Source organism: Rutidosis leptorrhynchoides, chromosome 11 (assembly GCF_046630445.1).
Source record: "Rutidosis leptorrhynchoides isolate AG116_Rl617_1_P2 chromosome 11, CSIRO_AGI_Rlap_v1, whole genome shotgun sequence".
Lineage (NCBI taxonomy): Eukaryota > Viridiplantae > Streptophyta > Magnoliopsida > Asterales > Asteraceae > Rutidosis > Rutidosis leptorrhynchoides.
The window spans coordinates 397,483,837-397,501,102 of NC_092343.1; the positions used below are offsets into that span (position 1 = coordinate 397,483,837).

General features: G+C 31.5%; 1 non-coding gene across 1 annotated transcript; it reads left to right on the forward strand.

Moving 5' to 3' along the window:
* The first annotated feature begins 16,821 nt into the window (after nt 1–16,821).
* On the forward strand, nt 16,822–16,928 carry LOC139878937 (small nucleolar RNA R71). The gene has a single exon (XR_011769798.1). It is a non-coding gene; the product is annotated as a small nucleolar RNA R71 (small nucleolar RNA).
* The last annotated feature ends 338 nt before the right edge of the window (nt 16,929–17,266 follow it).

Here is a 17,266-nt window from a genome sequence, read left to right on the forward strand (position 1 = left end):
GATTTTTGGAAATTATTTTGAGTCAAATTTACTTTTGTTGACTTTTGCATATTAGTCTCGAGCATTAGGATTGTGGTACACTATGACTTGACCTAATTTGTTAGACAAATATTGACCAACACATAAATATATATAATTAATTTAGGTTCGTGAATCCGAGGCCAACCTTGCACTTGTTCAATGACGTTATATGTATTTTTACTACGAAATACAGTATGGTGAGTTTCATTTGCCTTTTTACCCTTTATATTTTTGGGACTGAGAATACATGCGCTTTTATAAATGTTTTGACGAAATAGACACAAGTAATTGAAACTACATTCTATGGTTGAATTATCGAAATCGAATATGCCCCTTTTTATTAAAGTCTGGTAATCTAAGAATTAGGGAACAGACACCCTAATTGACGCGAATCCTAAAGATAGATCTATTGGGCCTAACAAACCCCATCCAAAGTACCGGATGCTTTAGTACTTCGAAATTTATATCATGTCCGAAGGAGGATCCCGGAATGATAGGGGATATTCTTATATGTATCTAGTTAATGTCGGTTACCAGGTGTTCACCATATGAATGATTGTTTTTGTCTCTATGCATGGGACGTATATTTATGAGAACTGGAAATGAAATTCTTGTGGTCTATTAAAATGATGGAAATAAATGATTATGATAAACTAATGAACTCACCAACCTTTTGGTTGACACTTTAAAGCATGTTTATTCTCAGGTGTTAAAGAAATCTTCCGCTGTGCATTTGCTCATTTTAAAGATATTACTTGGAGTCTTCAATAGCATATTTCGAAGAACGTTGCATTCGAGTCATTGAGTTCATCAAAGATTATTATTAAATCAATTTATAGTTGGATAGTGGATATTATGAAATGGTATGCATGCCTGTCAATTTTCGATGTAAAGAAAGATTGTCTTTTAAAAACGAATGCAATGTTTGTAAAATGTATCATATAGAGGTCAAATACCTCGCAATGTAATCAACTATTGTGAATCGTTTATAATGTATATGAACGGGTCCTTTCATTAGTTTCTAAATTCTGAAGAAAAAAAATTCAAATTTAAAATAGGAATGTTTTTGAAGTAGTATTAAAAACTGAAGCATGAGTTAGTATAATATAATGACACTTGATCAATGTGATTATATTACAGTAAGTCATACTGAGTTTCTAATGGAACGTGATGATTCACAGAACATACCGTCATCATGTACTATTTACACGACTCTTACATTCTACCCAATTTCCAAACATATTAAGAACATATCATCTTGATAGCTCTATATTTTAGGATATTCTGGTAATTTGCCAAATCAAGATCGTGCCATTACGATTTTCTTCTTGGAACATTAACTATGTTCATCCAAAAATTCATATCTACAAATTCTGGACCATTATCCGCTTGACTTAAGGTCGGGAAGAGAAAACGAAAGCATGAAGCTCCGAAATATAATGGAGAATATAAAGCCCGATAACAACCCCGAAATTACAAACCTTGTATATCAATGCGTATAGCAATATAAAGACACCGGAGGATGAAAAACACAATAACCCCAAGGTAATGGTAGAAGAAAATAACTTCCTCCGGTGGTAGATGAAAAAGAAGAATGACAGATATGAAAGTTAAGAGTATATCAAGAATCAATACTGGATGAAGCATATTAACGAATGCTTTAAAGTATGAATTGGGGAGAAAGACTAGAAGGTGTGAGCTATGGAAATAAAGAAACGAAGGGGCGGATTTATAGTAAAATATCAGACAGAGAAATCGAGACAGATTTTCGCATTTAATCGAATAAGATCCTGATTTCCTTAATCGCCAAAGAACCAAATCTTATTGCAAAGATTTTCTTTAAATTCCATGAATTTTGGAAATCAATCATAACTACGTCATCGGTTAAAACGAATATACGTTTACTCATTTCACTCTCTTGCGATAGCTTCACTTATACTCTTCGCGTAATCAAATTGTTTTATCTATATTACTCAATGATGATAAAACTCTATTTATCAACTCATATTTGCCATGACGACCTCGATCAAATTTCGGGACGAAATTTCTTTAACGGGTAGGTACTGTGACGACCCGGAAATTTCCGACCAAATTTAAACCTAACCTTTATATGTTTCTGACACGATAAGCAGAATTTGTAATGTTGAATCTCAAAAAGTTTGGAACTACATTCATGTAATCAATTACCCTTTGACCGTGTTTGACGATTCACAAACAATTATGTGTATATAGATATGTATATATAATATATAATAACTGAAAACATTAACAAAGTATTTGATATATATGATACTTTACATGAACGTATTTGTTACGATATATTTATCGACAGAATTAAGAGATAATATCAAATGATTGAATTATCAGATACATTATGATATGATTACGGGCCAATGTTATGAGGTCCACTGTGATTTAAGAAATCTATTCTTTTTGACAATATTCGGAAAATGGTAAAGTGATCTATAAGTAAGAACGTGGAGTGTAAATAACTTAGATGTTGGATATCGACAAGTTAAGTAACTCGACATTTTTCACTAAGATGATTTCATACGTTTATTAAACCTTTAGATTTTATCCCATGCTTCACCAACAGACTGTAATTTAAAAACTTGAAACCTATTATGAATATATATAATTCTACTTTTCTAAAATGTTTTATGATATAACGATTTAAATTAATATTAAATATAGTTTTATACTTTTACTATACTTTAACTTTACCTTTACTTTACTTTTACTTTACTTTTACTTTACTTTAACTTTAATAATTCACTTTAATAATTCATACTTTAATAATTCACTTTAATAATTCATACTTTAATAATTCACTTTAATAATTCATACTTTAATAATTCACTTTAATAATTTAAAAATCTATTATAAATAGAATTCAATAGGTTTTATTATTTCATAGAAACTTGAAAATATATTTCTCTAAACTCTCTCAATCGAATTACATATATATATTTACTTAGTATTATTTCAAGATATTATTAGTATACATAAAATACTACGACGGAGTTATATTCAGACGATTTCAAAATAAGTTTTCAAACGGGATAGAGCTAAGGAAATTATGGGTTATAGCTATGGAGGTTATGGATATTGTTCGAGGGTATTGCTCGTGAGGTCAACCTAACTTTTATCATTTTCGTTGCGTCTACGTACTTTCCTGTAATATTGAATCACAATATAGATACGTGAGCATTCATATCTTATCTTTTATATATTAATAGTGTATCCCTGACTAGTGCTCGAGTATATATGATTATGCATGTTTGTATGCTTAGTTTCGTCGTTAAATAGTTTATGATAAATCACGAATTTGATACATATGCTACTGAGATAAGGTATATGATATGCATGTCGTTGAAAAGCTAAAGAAAAATTAATAACTTTTCATTTAGAAATCGTGTGGGTTCGATGAATGGATTAAAAGATATGGTCAACTGAATTATTATTAATTTTAATATTATTATTAAAACGATTATTATAATTGTTATCAGTTGATGTTATTACTAAAATTATTTTTATTACTAAAAATTAATATTTTTATTGAAACTATTATTTTATTATTTTTATCATTATTATTGTTATCAATATTATTTTATCAAATAAATATGCGTACAAAGATATTTTTACCACACGTAATGTAATTACATTAATAATACATACCACTATATTTTTATGATATTAAGTGAATTTTATAAATTTTATTATTTGAGATATATAAAAGTATATTTTTATCATATATGAATTTTAATATAAATTTTTATTTATTAATAAATGACTTGTATTATTTAATATAATAAGATCTGATAAATATATTTAAATATATAAAACTACTATATATAAGTTATATAATAAACATGTATAGATTTTGGAAGTCATTTTGGGTTAAGTTGACTTTTGTTGACTTTTGCATGTCGGTCTCGAGCATTAGGATTGTGATACACTACGACTTGACCTAAATTGTTAGACAGATATTGACCAACATATAAATATATATACTTAATATAGGTTCGTGAATCCGAGACAAACACTGCACTTGTTCAGTGCCGTCATATACATAATTGCTACGAAATACAGTAGTGTGAGTTTCATTACTCCCTTTTTATATATATTTTTGGGCTGAGAATACATGCGTTGTTTTATAAATGTTTTACGAAATAGGCACAAGTACTAAAACTAATTCTATGTGGATTTAAACCAGAAATATACCCTTAGCTTGGTAACATTAAACTACCTGTCTATGTACGGTAGGCGCGAATTCTAAAGATAGATCTATTGGGCATGACGACCCTATCCTGACTATGGGATGCTTTAGTACTTCGAGGTTTATATAACACACCTGATTTGGTGTACTTTCAGAGGGTAAAACATGAACGTTAAGGCTTGTTACCGGGTGGCTACAACTTATAGAATACTTTTATACACTTGCGAGTGTACGGATATTTATAGAAACTGAAATCTTGTGGTCTATTACTATTACGGAAATGATGGATTATGATAAACTAATGAACTCACTAACCTTTTGGTTGACACTTTAAAGCATGTTTATTCTCAGGTATTAAAGAATTCTTTCGCTGTGCATTAGCTCATTTTAAGGATATTACTTGGAGTCATTCAAGACATACTTTGAAAGACGTTGCATTCGAGTCGTTGAGTTCATCAAGATTAATATTAAGTCAATTATAGTTGGATGTAATATGAAATGGTATGCATGCCGTCAATTTTTGATGTAAAGAAAGTTTGTCTTTTAAAAATGAATGCAATGTTTGTAAAACGTATCATATAGAGGTCAAATACCTCGCGATGTAATCAACTATTGTGAATCGTTTATAATGTATATGAACGGGTCCTTTCAATATTACTCTGTATTATTATTATAATTTATATTATTATTATTATTATTATTATTATTATTATTATTATTATTATTATTATTATTATTATTATTATTATTATTATTAATAAGATTAATATTATTATTAATCTTATTATTATTAGTAGTATTTGTATTATTAGTATTACACATAAAATACAACGACGAGGTAATGTCCAAACGATTTCAAAAAAATGGTTTTCAAGCGGGATAGAGCTAAGGAAATTATGGGTTATTACCAAGGAGGTTATGGGTAATGTTCGGGGGTATATTTGTAAATCAAACCTAGTGTTTATCATCTCCGTTGCGTCTACGTACTTTCCTGCAATATTGAATCTCAATATTGATACGTAAGCATTCATATCTTATCTTTTATATATTAATAGCGTATCCATGTCTAGTGCTCGAGTATAAATGTTTATGCATGCTGGTATGCTTAATTTCATCATTAAACAGTTTATTATGAATCATGAATTAAATACATATATTACTGGTAAAAGATATATGATATACATGTTTTTGGAAAGCTGGCGAAAAATCAATAAATTTTCATTTAGATATCGAATAGTTTCGATGAACGGATTAAAAGATATGATCAACTGAATTATGATTAACATTAATTGGAATTGCTCTTGAATCTGCAATTGATATTTAAACAACTTGTTTGTAAGATTAATAAATTGGATTTTTGAATATTACCAGTCGAATAAATGAACCCTTATATCAAACACGTCTCGTTTTGTTAAACAACTGTCAAAATTGACTTTTTGAAATGATTGTGGATAACTATTGTATGTCGATCTCGAGCATTAGGATTGTGATACACTATGACCTGACCTAGCTTGATAGACATTTATTGACCAACATATGTTCTCTAGGTTGAGATCTACGATTATTTGGTAATCCGAGTTTCAGTCACGTTTTGGTGAACGACTTTAAATGCTGCTAAGGTGAGTTTCATTGCTCCCTTTTTACATATATTTTTGGGCTGAGAATACATGCGCTGTTTTATAAACTGTTTTACGAAATGGACACAAGTACATACTAAATTCTACACTGATTTTAAACCGAAAATCCCTTAACTTTGGTAACTAGTAACTGCCGGTTATAAGAACTGGTGGGCGCGAATAGTTGTATATGGATCCATAGGGCTTGACATCCCCGTCCGAGCTAGTAGCGCTAGCCTTTTAACGGACGTATGCTATTTGAGAAACGTACACGTTGGTTTGCGTGTATTATTAAGATGATTATACAAAGGGTACAAATTATATATACGTTAAAGTTTAGTTACCAGGGTGCTCAACTTTGTAGAACCGATTGATAAACGTTTCGGATGAAACAACTGAAATCTTGTGGTCCACCTTTTATTTAAAACATATTGAAAACGTTTTGAATGAAACAACTAAACTTTTGTAATCCACATTGATATACGGATTATGTGTAATATTAAAACTATGAACTCACCAACCTTTGTGTTGACACTTTCTCAGGTTTCTAGAAGTCTTCCGCTGTTTGCTTATACGTGATACAAGATATGTGCTTGGAGTCATACATGCTATATACAAGAAACTTGCATTCACCATGTACCTTATTTTGACTGTATTGTCAACAGTATTGTAAACCATTTAAATGGTGATTATCTATACGTAGGAATCATCAGATGTTAAAAAACTGGAATTTATATATTCATTTATGAAATACCTTTTCAAACGAATGCAATGTTACAAAACGTATCACATAGAGGTCAAATACCTCGCAATGAAACCGGTGAATGACGTGTTCGTCCATATGGATTTGGAGCGATCGTCACATATACTGCTCAAACCTACAGATATACGTATTTGTTCATTGCAGAATAACCATTTTCATTCAATTTCATATTCTGATCTCAATAGATCAGAATCCAAGTCAAGATTAAACGGAAAACATCACTCTTAGATTCCTACATCTTTCAAAACCATGCTTCGAAAACCATGCTTTGAATTCAGAACTGTACTAGAACATCATATGATTACATTTTGCGTTCAAACCCATCGAAATTCTTGAAAACACTTCAACTAATGAACAAACGAGAAGACAAACCAACTACACGATATCTACGAGAAGAAAGATTTGTACTTATAATCATACATCTGGAAAGCTCTCGAAACCTAAGTAAAACTTTAACACGTATCTGTGATAAATCCTTCGGCATTATTATTACTGAAAATAACCTTACAATTCCTTTTCAAGTATCCAGTTTTGTCACAACTTCAGCAAGTCAACTTCATTTGGATAAGCCTTAATTAAACCTTGACATATACGATTACCCTTTCTATTGTTGTTACCGGGGAACCCTTTATATCCCACCATATTAGCAGTAAATGTACCAGCGACTCCGTCACTCTGCAATTTGAATCTCTCCGGAATCACTATATATACTTTGAAATCTGATCATGTACTCATTATCGCATTGTAACGATAATTGTTATACCACACACCGAGAATCATCAATCATTACGTCTCGATTTTCGCAGCGATTCTACGTCAACAATTATATATATATATATATATATATATATATATATATATATATATATATATATATATATATATATATATATATATATATATATATATATATATATATATATATATAACGTCTACCTCCTGGACTTAAATACTTTGAATGTGAAGTTTCCGAAAAACACCCCAAACTATGAAACTAGTTCTCTGAAATTGGAACAATGCTGATGAAGCAGCAAAAACTGTAAACGACCTTAACAGTCAAAAGTTTGATGATAAAGAATAGTATGGTGGTAAAGCTGAGAAAAATAGAAGGTTTGGAACTGGAAAACGGATTGAGCAAAGTATGAAGGAGGTTGTGGATAAATCACAAAGACTGAACCTGCCTTCAAAGAATCCAAATGATTCAGTATCTGCTGAAGCCATTAACGAATACCTTGCTCCTGATACTAAACCCCTACGGACAATATTCTTCATCATCCTCTGATATTAGAAATTCTAAGATATCATCGTATCTTTTATTATAAATATCCTCGATATTTCTGGAGATATCTTCATACCTATTCTTATCGAAAATCATTCATCTCTTTGCGCTATCTGTGTTACATCATAAAAGAAACTATTTTAGTATCTAAAATCTGAAAAATTCGAAAAAAATGGATGTTTTGAAGTAATGTTGGAAACTGAAGCATGAGTTAGTATAATATAATGACACTTGATCAACGTGATTATATTACAGTAAGTCATGCTGAGTTTCTAATGGAACGTGATAAAGGTTCACAGATCACACCCTCATCATGAACCATGTTACATAACTCTTTCATTCTATATAATCTCTAAATATATCAAGAAAATATATTTCTTGATGATTTGGTCTTTTCTGGATATTCTGGTAATTTGACAAATCAAGATCGTGCCATTACGATTACCTTCTCAGAACATTAACTATGTTCATCCAAAACTCCATACCTACGAATTCTGGACCATTACAAGAGATGCCTAATCGCAAGAAGAAGAAACGAAGGGACAAAGCTCCGAAATAGAAATTGGAGTATAAATCGCAGCAAATAGGAGGGAGTATTAACTGTGAATGACAATGATTATAGAAGACAGAAGTAGGGACATTGAAATAGAAGGGGAGATATAAAGCCCGATAACAAACTTGAAATTACAAACCGTGTATATCAATGCGTATAGCAATATAAAGACACGGGAGAATGATAAATACAACAATCCCAAGAGCATAATAGAAATAAATAGATTCTTCTGGTGGGAGCTGGAAAAGAAGGATGATTGTAGCAAACGTCAATATTAGGTCAAGAACCAGAACTGGATTGAGCATTTTCACAATCTTTTGAATGTATTAATTGGGAAAGAAAGTAGGAGTGGTGAAAATAAATGAAACGGAAGAGGTCAATTTATAGCGAAATATCAGACATAGCAATCGAGGCAGATTACACATTTAATCAAAGAAAATCCTAATTTCCGCAAATTCTGAAGAATCAAATCTTATTTAGATTATGAAGATTTTCTATTCCTTAAATTCCGGAAATCAATCGTTACTACGAATCTCTATTCTCCATTTCACTCTATTACGATAACTTCTCTCATACGCTTCGAGTAATTGGATTGTTTTATCCGTATTATTCAATGGTGATAAAATTCTATTTACCAACACATATACGGCATGAAAACGTTTCTATTGTTAGTCATGACGACCTCACTCAAATTTCGGGACGAAATTTCTTTAACGGGTAGGTACTGTGATGACCCGGAAATTTCTGACCAAATTTAAACTTAATCTTTGTATGATTAACATTTCCGACACGATAAGCAAAGTCTGTAAAACTGAATCTCAAAATTTTTGAACTATTCAAATACCTTTCGGTTGTTCTCGATGATTCGCGAACAATTATATGTATATAGATACATATATATATATATATACTATAACTTGAAAACGTAACAAATTTTTAATTGCATGATACCGTACATTAAACTTATTGGTTTGTATATCTATTTGAATATATATGATTTCAAGTTATTTAGTAAACGATAGTAACATTCGATTATTGATTCGATTGATATTTAGATAAGTTAACTAAAACGTTTAAGATGAACCAGTAAAACACTAATTTGCTACAGTATTTTCGAATTACTACAGTACCCGAAAAGCTACAGTGTTTTTGAAAATTACTATTTGCTATAGTAAAAATTGACTTTGCTATAGTAACTTTGCTACAGTAAGACACTATTTCAAAATGAAAATATATATATGTATATGTATATACTATGAGACGATGATTTATAGAAGCAAATGACCAAAACACTTAATTGATTAAAGCTACACTTCAAGTGACATAGTTATGGATAATTTAAGTCTATATTTTGACAAAGGTACGTGACACGAAACGTAAAATGCAAGTTTTCTCAGCGTACGAAAGGACATTTGAAAAACCGGAACCGGGACATAAGTCGAGTGATGAAGTACGACTTATCAGAACAAAAATTACAAGTCAACTATGCATGTGAATTTAATATAATATATAATTAATTATATAAATTAAATATATTATATATAATATAAAATTATGTCGACAAACAAGAAGTTAAAAATTTGTGAGCTGTCCCAGGGTGCCATGCGATCGCATGGCCTTGAAGCACAAATCCCATGCGATCGCATGGGGTGCTTTTTCAGGTATGATTGCTATAAATTGCAGTTTTTGGCTCGAGATAATCACACACATACACAAATATAGATATACTCCGTAATATTATTTATTATTATTATTATTATTATTATTATTATTATTATTATTATTATTATTATTATTATTATTATTATTATTATTATTATTATTATTATTATTAATAATAAGATTATTATTAATCTTATTTTTATTATTAGTGTTATTATTTTTGTGATACAAAAATAATAATGTACATAAAATATTACGACGGAGTGCTGTCCAAGTAATTTTCAAAACAAGTTTTCGAGCGAGCTAGAGCTAAGGAAAATATGGGTTATTGCCAAGGAAATTATGGGTAATGTTCGGGGGTATTTTTGTGAATCAAACCTCGTGTTTATCATCTCCGATGCATCTACGTGCTTTCCTGCAATATTGTATATCAATATTAAACAGTGAGTTTCATATGATTCCTTTTTCTCTTTACATTTTTGGGCTGAGAATACATGCAATGCTTTTATATCTGTTTTACTAAATGGATACAAATACTAAAACTGATTTTGTGTGAGTTTCATTGCTCCCTTTTTACATATATTTTTGGGATGAGAATACATGCGCTGTTTTATAAACTGTTTTACTAAATGGACACAAGTACATACTTAATTCTACACTGAGTTTAAACCGAAAATACCTTAACTTTGGTAACTAGTAACTGCCGGTTATAAGAACTGGTGGGCGCGAGTAGTTGTATATGGATCCATAGGGCTTGATATCCCCGTCTGAGCTAGTAGTGCTGGCCTTTTAACGGACGTATGCTATTTGAGAAGCGTACACGTTGGTTTGCGTGTATTATTAAGATGATTATACAAAGGGTACAAATTATATAAACGTTAAAGTTTAGTTACCAGGGTGCTCAATTTTGTAGAACCGATTGATAAACGTTTCGGATGAAACAAATGAAATCTTGTGGTCCACCTTTTATGTTAAAACATATTGATAAACGTTTTGAATAAAACAACTGAACTTTTGTAATCCACATTGATATACGGATTATGTGTAATATTAAAACTATGAACTCACCAACCTTTGTGTTGACACTTGAAGCATGTTTATTCTCAGGTTTCTAGAAGTCTTCCGCTGTTTGCTTATACGTGATACAAGTTATGTGTTTGGAGTCATACATGATATATACAAGAAACTTGCATTCACCAAACCATTACCATGTACTTTATTTTGACTGTATTGTCAACAGATGTATTATTGTAAACCATTTAAATGGTGATTGTCTATACGTAGGAATCATCAGATGTTAAAAACCTGGAATTTATATATTCATTTATGAAATACCTTTTCAAACGAATGCAATGTTACAAAACGTATCACATAGAGGTCAAAACCTCGCGATGAAACCGGTGAATAACGTGCTGCGTCAAAAGGGATTTTGACCGGCCGTTACACATATATGCATATTTTTGAAGTTTGGTTTTATAACCCACATTCAAAAATTTATAAAATCTAAAATCTAAAATGTTAGAAAACTAATAAACTATTACAATATCAAAATAAATATTAAAGAATATAAACTTTAAGAAAATAAGAATAAGAAAAACTATGGTTGATGAGGATACCAGTAGGGGTTCCATGGTTCGTGGTACGTGTCCTGATATGCTTGAAATGGATCGTATGTAGGAAACGGTGGTCTTGTATCTATAGTCCATGGAGGAAAGTTGGCCGACTCGGTAGGTATGTAGTTCCTACCTTGGTAGGCTAAATGGGCTTGGATTTGACGTTGATGGAAATCCCATGCCTGAAACTCATGTAGCCTAGCAGCTTCATATTCATTTTTGGGCCATTAACCTTTACATGTCTGTCATTTGGTTTCCTCCACCTACATTACCTTGTTCTTGATCCAGTTCTACCTGTGGATGTCTGCCTTCATATGGTAGTGCAACGTTACGTCTTTTCAATAAAACCTTTGCACCAGCATATACGCGTATATCAATTCTCTCGCGTTGTTCGGGTACTGCTACTAATTCTCTTCCACGAGTTCTATCCACATTGAGGTACTCAGCAATCAAGGTAATAAAAATACCACCTCCTATTATACTGTGATGTCGCATACCACTTACCATCATCGATAAATAATAACCCACACAATAAGGTATGTTCACAAAGATCTGTGGGTCTCTAATACACATGAGGTAAAATAAATCATTTTCATTTACCTTATCTTTATTCTTACCTCGCAGTGTAATCGAGTTAGCTATAAATCTATGAATAACTCTAAGCTCAGCTCTATCAATATCGGTGTAAGAGTAATGTCCCCCACGAAATCGATTATGGCTAGTCATTCTACTCCATAATCCATTCATATCAAAGTTCTCATCAACCCGTCTACCATTAAATATTAACTACCTACAATCATAAGATTCTAGTTCCTCAGGCGTATATATGTACAAAGCCTGAGCCATCTCTAAAAGAGACATACGGCGCATCACACCGCCTAACAAAAATCTAATAAAACTCTGATCAGTTATATTAGATACCTGATCATTTATTTCTACAGTACTTAACAATTCTACACACCATTCCTTATATACAGGCCTACGTATGGTGAATAAACGTTCCCAATCGTTAAAGGTAGAATTACCATACCTTTGGTAAAGTAACTCTCTGATTGGTTCGGCCAATCCCACCGTCTCTAACGGATCCCAATCTATCACCCTGGGCACTTCAACCTCTTTAGGATGAAGAATGCTCAAGTTCCTCTGATATTTTGGATAGTCTATCCAAAATCTATCAAATCTTAAATTTGGGTGTAGATTTGCCTCTGTTATGTTTGTCAATGAGATGAATGGATGTGGTTCATATTGCCTGTACTGGTTGTTGATCTGTTGTTCGTCTTCATTCTCCGGAGGAGCATTAGAAGCCTGGGCTGCGGATGATGATTCACCCCTTTCAGTCTGCAAAACACATTAAACACAATTTTTGTGCATCCAAATATGCATTAGTGTTAGCAAATCATAAATCAAAATAATCACAATGACATGTTTAAACAATATCAAACTTATACACATTTTCATATTTTTAACAATTCTACACTTTTTTAAATAAGCTTATATAAAAATGTATATAATGTTCATAAGCATTCAACTTCTAAAACATGTCAAAATTAATCATTATAGCAATTAAACGAGTTCCAAATGGCATTTATATCAAATTCATGCATTTTTGACTTAAAAAGTCAACAATTTGCTCAAAAATCATATTTAGGATCAAAGTTTGGATCAATTAGCAACCTAAATATGTTACACTACTTAATTTAGCATGAATTCACAACAAAAATCGGCCATAACCCCTTTATATCAAAAAAGCCCCAAATTGCTCAAGAACACTAACCCTAGATTTCTAAAAATTTTGAAGTTTAAGGCTTCAAATTATGACAAATAGCATCAATCTAGGTTATACAAGCATAATATACAAACAATTTAACTATAAACAAGCTAGAAATCATTAAAATCAAATTAGGTAAAAATATGCTCAAGAACACTATAAATCCGAATTAAAGAGTGTAGTGTGTAGAAATTTACCCTTTTTCTTGTAAAACTCCTTGGTAGATATCTCCTCATCGTGATTTTAGTGAGAAATTTGGTGAAAAATGGTGTAAAATCGCGATTTATGTGGGTGTTTTTCGGGTTTTTTCGCAGAAAAAATAAGGGAATGGGGAAGGGGACTGGTCTGTCCGACCAGTTTATCCTGTCTCAAAATTGGTCTCTCCGCGATCGTGGAGAGATTTACCCTCACAGCTCCGCGATCGCGGAGCAGTATATTTCTGTATTTTTTATTTTTTTTATTTTTTTTTATAAACCTTTACTTAATTAAAACAAATAAATAAATAATTTTAAAATTTTGTTTTTCCTTAGTATTTAGAGTGAGGTCATTTTGGTACGTTCACCTAGTACGTCCCTCAACAAAATTTTAAAAATTCCGTTTTAAAGCGATTGTTTAAAAAGCAAAGATTTTTGGATTTTTTAATTTTTTTGGCATACTTTAATTTAATAAGATCAAAAATAATGATAACAAAATTTTTCACCCCACCCTCGGGTAAAGCAATTTCGGTTCAAGACCTAGTGTTTAACTTACGACGAATTTTAGAAATCATATTTTTAACTTAATGAAATAAAGTAAATTTTGTTTTTAAAATTCACACAATACTTAAATTTAAAATGCATATTAATAAAATATAAATATTTTTAATAATTGTATACATTAATTTTATACATTTTAAAATATAATAAAATATTAAAATAAAATAGTTATATATTAATTATAAAAAGAAGGAAAAATAAAAATCTTTTTGGTCTTTTATCCCACTTTAATCAATCAAATATTAACAAAAATATACGTCCCTTAAAGTAATTTTGGCTATATTCCCTAGTTTTACTCGTGGCGAATTTTTGAAATATTTTGAATTGATTGATTAAAGATATTTATAACTTATGAATAAACGGTAAATTTCGCAGTGATGGATTAAATTTTTTTATTGATATTAGTAATTTCGGTTTATTATACCTATTTTTAATGAATATTAATTTAATACTTTATAGCGATAATTTAGCGTTTAAGAACAAAAGGTTAAAAGCATAAAATAAATAAAAACTTACCTTTGAAGCTTATTAAACCATGGCTGATATCAAATGCATGCTTCATCTTGTAAAACCTAAAAACAAAAAATTCAGAATGGGGGAAGAGGACTAATTCTTTAGGGTCTGCTAGTAGAAAAGACCAATCGGATTCTATTCTCGGAACAACACGAAAACAGAATATCAAACTTCTAGATAGCATGAAATTATCTTTAAAACTTTTGAATCTCCCCACACTTAGTTAGCTGTGGTGTTGAAATCGTGATTAACTTCATCGTCAACTTCCATCAGACCATCATCAGCTTGCATATCTGTGATTTTTGTTTTAAGCCATTGGTCGGTTTCTTTTGTAATCTTCACAAAATCAACTAATTTCTCTTTTTCTTTTGATGATAGATTGGATACTAATCGGTTACATAACTTAAAGTTTCCCTTAATCCTAGCATCGTGAACTCGTTTGTAAAGCTTTTTCATTGAACTGTTAATAACGAGGTCATCTAATTTCGTATCATTAATGGGGTTCTGTGTTTTCTGGTCATTATTAGGTGTTACTTCATCTTCCCCACACTTAGACGTTTTAACATTGTTAAGCACTACCGTTGGAGTTATTGGTTCAACGGTTTTGGTTGGTGGAGATCTAGACTTTCGACTCACAAAGGTGATCGATTTTTCACCATCATTAAGTGTCATTCTACCTTCTCTTACATCAATTAACGCCTTGGTTGACGCTAAGAATGGTCGACCTAAAAGTAGAGGAAAGTTTGAGTCTTCTTCTATGTCTATGATAACAAATTCGACTAGAAAGGTTAAATTACCTACTTGAATGGGTAGGTTGTCAGCAATTCCAACTGGGTGTCTAATGGTTTGGTCAAAGAATCGAACACTCATTTTTGTTGGACTTAACCCTCCTACATCTAACTTCTTATAGAATGAAAGAGGCATAATACTCACACTTGCACCTAGATCTGCTAGTGCATTATACATGACATAATCTCTAAGTAAACAAGGAATAATAAATTCACCCGGATCACCCGACTTAGGTGGAAATTCCGGTGGAATAGTATTCAATGGTTCTATTTTTACGGATTTAGTTTCTTGTTCTTGCTTACTCTTCCTCTTCCTTTTCGAGGTATCACCAACACAAACTTTATTACCTATTTCTTGCTCATATTCAACTTTTATTGGAAACAGAATAGGTGCATATATTGGTTTTTCAAAACCTGGTGGTGGTGTGATTTCTTCATCGTCTGAAATCTTTTCCTCTTTTATTTATGGTTTTTCAGAATTCATTGAAACCATGTTAACGTTTTCATTTCGAGGATTTATTTCAGTATTACTTGGTAACTTTCCTTGTTTCCTTTCACTCATCAGGCCTGCTAGAGTACCTACTTGTTTTTCTAGATTTAAAATGGAAGTTTGTTGAGTTCTAAATGATTGATCAAACTTTTCATTTGTTTGGGTTTGAGATGTAATATATTGTTTTTGAGATTCAACTAACTTTAATACCATTTCTTCCAGATTTGACTTTTTCTCTTCGGTTTGTTGTGGTTGTTTATATAAGCCTGGCCTTTGTTGATTGAAAGTGTTGTTTTGATTATTATTGTTATTGTTGGGTTCATTTGGATTGTAAAGAATGTTTTGACTTCGGTTTAGGTTTTGCCTTGGCTGTTGATAATTATTTCCCTGCCTTTGGTTTATGTAGGAAACATTCTCACGTTGTTCCATCGTTTGCTCGATATTACAATCCTTCGTTAAGTGTGGTCCACTGCATTGCTCACAACTGATTTGTATTGCGTGAATATCTTTACTCATCTTTTCCATTCGTCTTTCAAAAGCATCTATTTTTGCGGAAACGGAATCAAAGTTATGGCTAGAATCGGCTCTAGCCGCTTTGGATGAATGTAAGATTTCTTTCTCTTGGTGCCACTCATGAGAGTGGGAGGCTGTTTTATCGATAATTTTGTGAGCTTCGGTAGCGGTTTTCTTCATAATGGAACCACCAGCAGCTGTGTCAATATCTTTTCTTGTGGCGATATTAACGCCTTTATAGAATATTTGAACTATTTGAAAAGTGTCTAAACCGTGTTGAGGACATCCTCTCAACATCTTTCCGAATCTTGTCCATGCCTCAAATAACGTTTCATTTGGCTTTTGTGTGAACGTGGCAATTTCTCCTTGAAGTCTCACGGCTTTAGATGCTGGAAAGAATCTTTGAAGAAATTTCTCCACTAAGACATCCCATGTATCAATTGCTCCTTCGGGTAATGATTCTAACCAATCTTTAGCTTCCCCAATTAAAGTCCAAGGGAACAACATAAGATAGATCGTTTCATCTTCAATTTCTCGGATTTTAAATAAAGTACAAATTCTATTAAAGGTTCGAAGATGTTCATTTGGATCTTCTTTTTCTGTACCACCGAATTGGCATTGATTGGTAACCATATGTATGATTTGTCCTTTGATTTCAAAATTTGGTGCAGTAACTTCTGGTTGAGTAATGGCATGACCTTGGCCCGTATGTG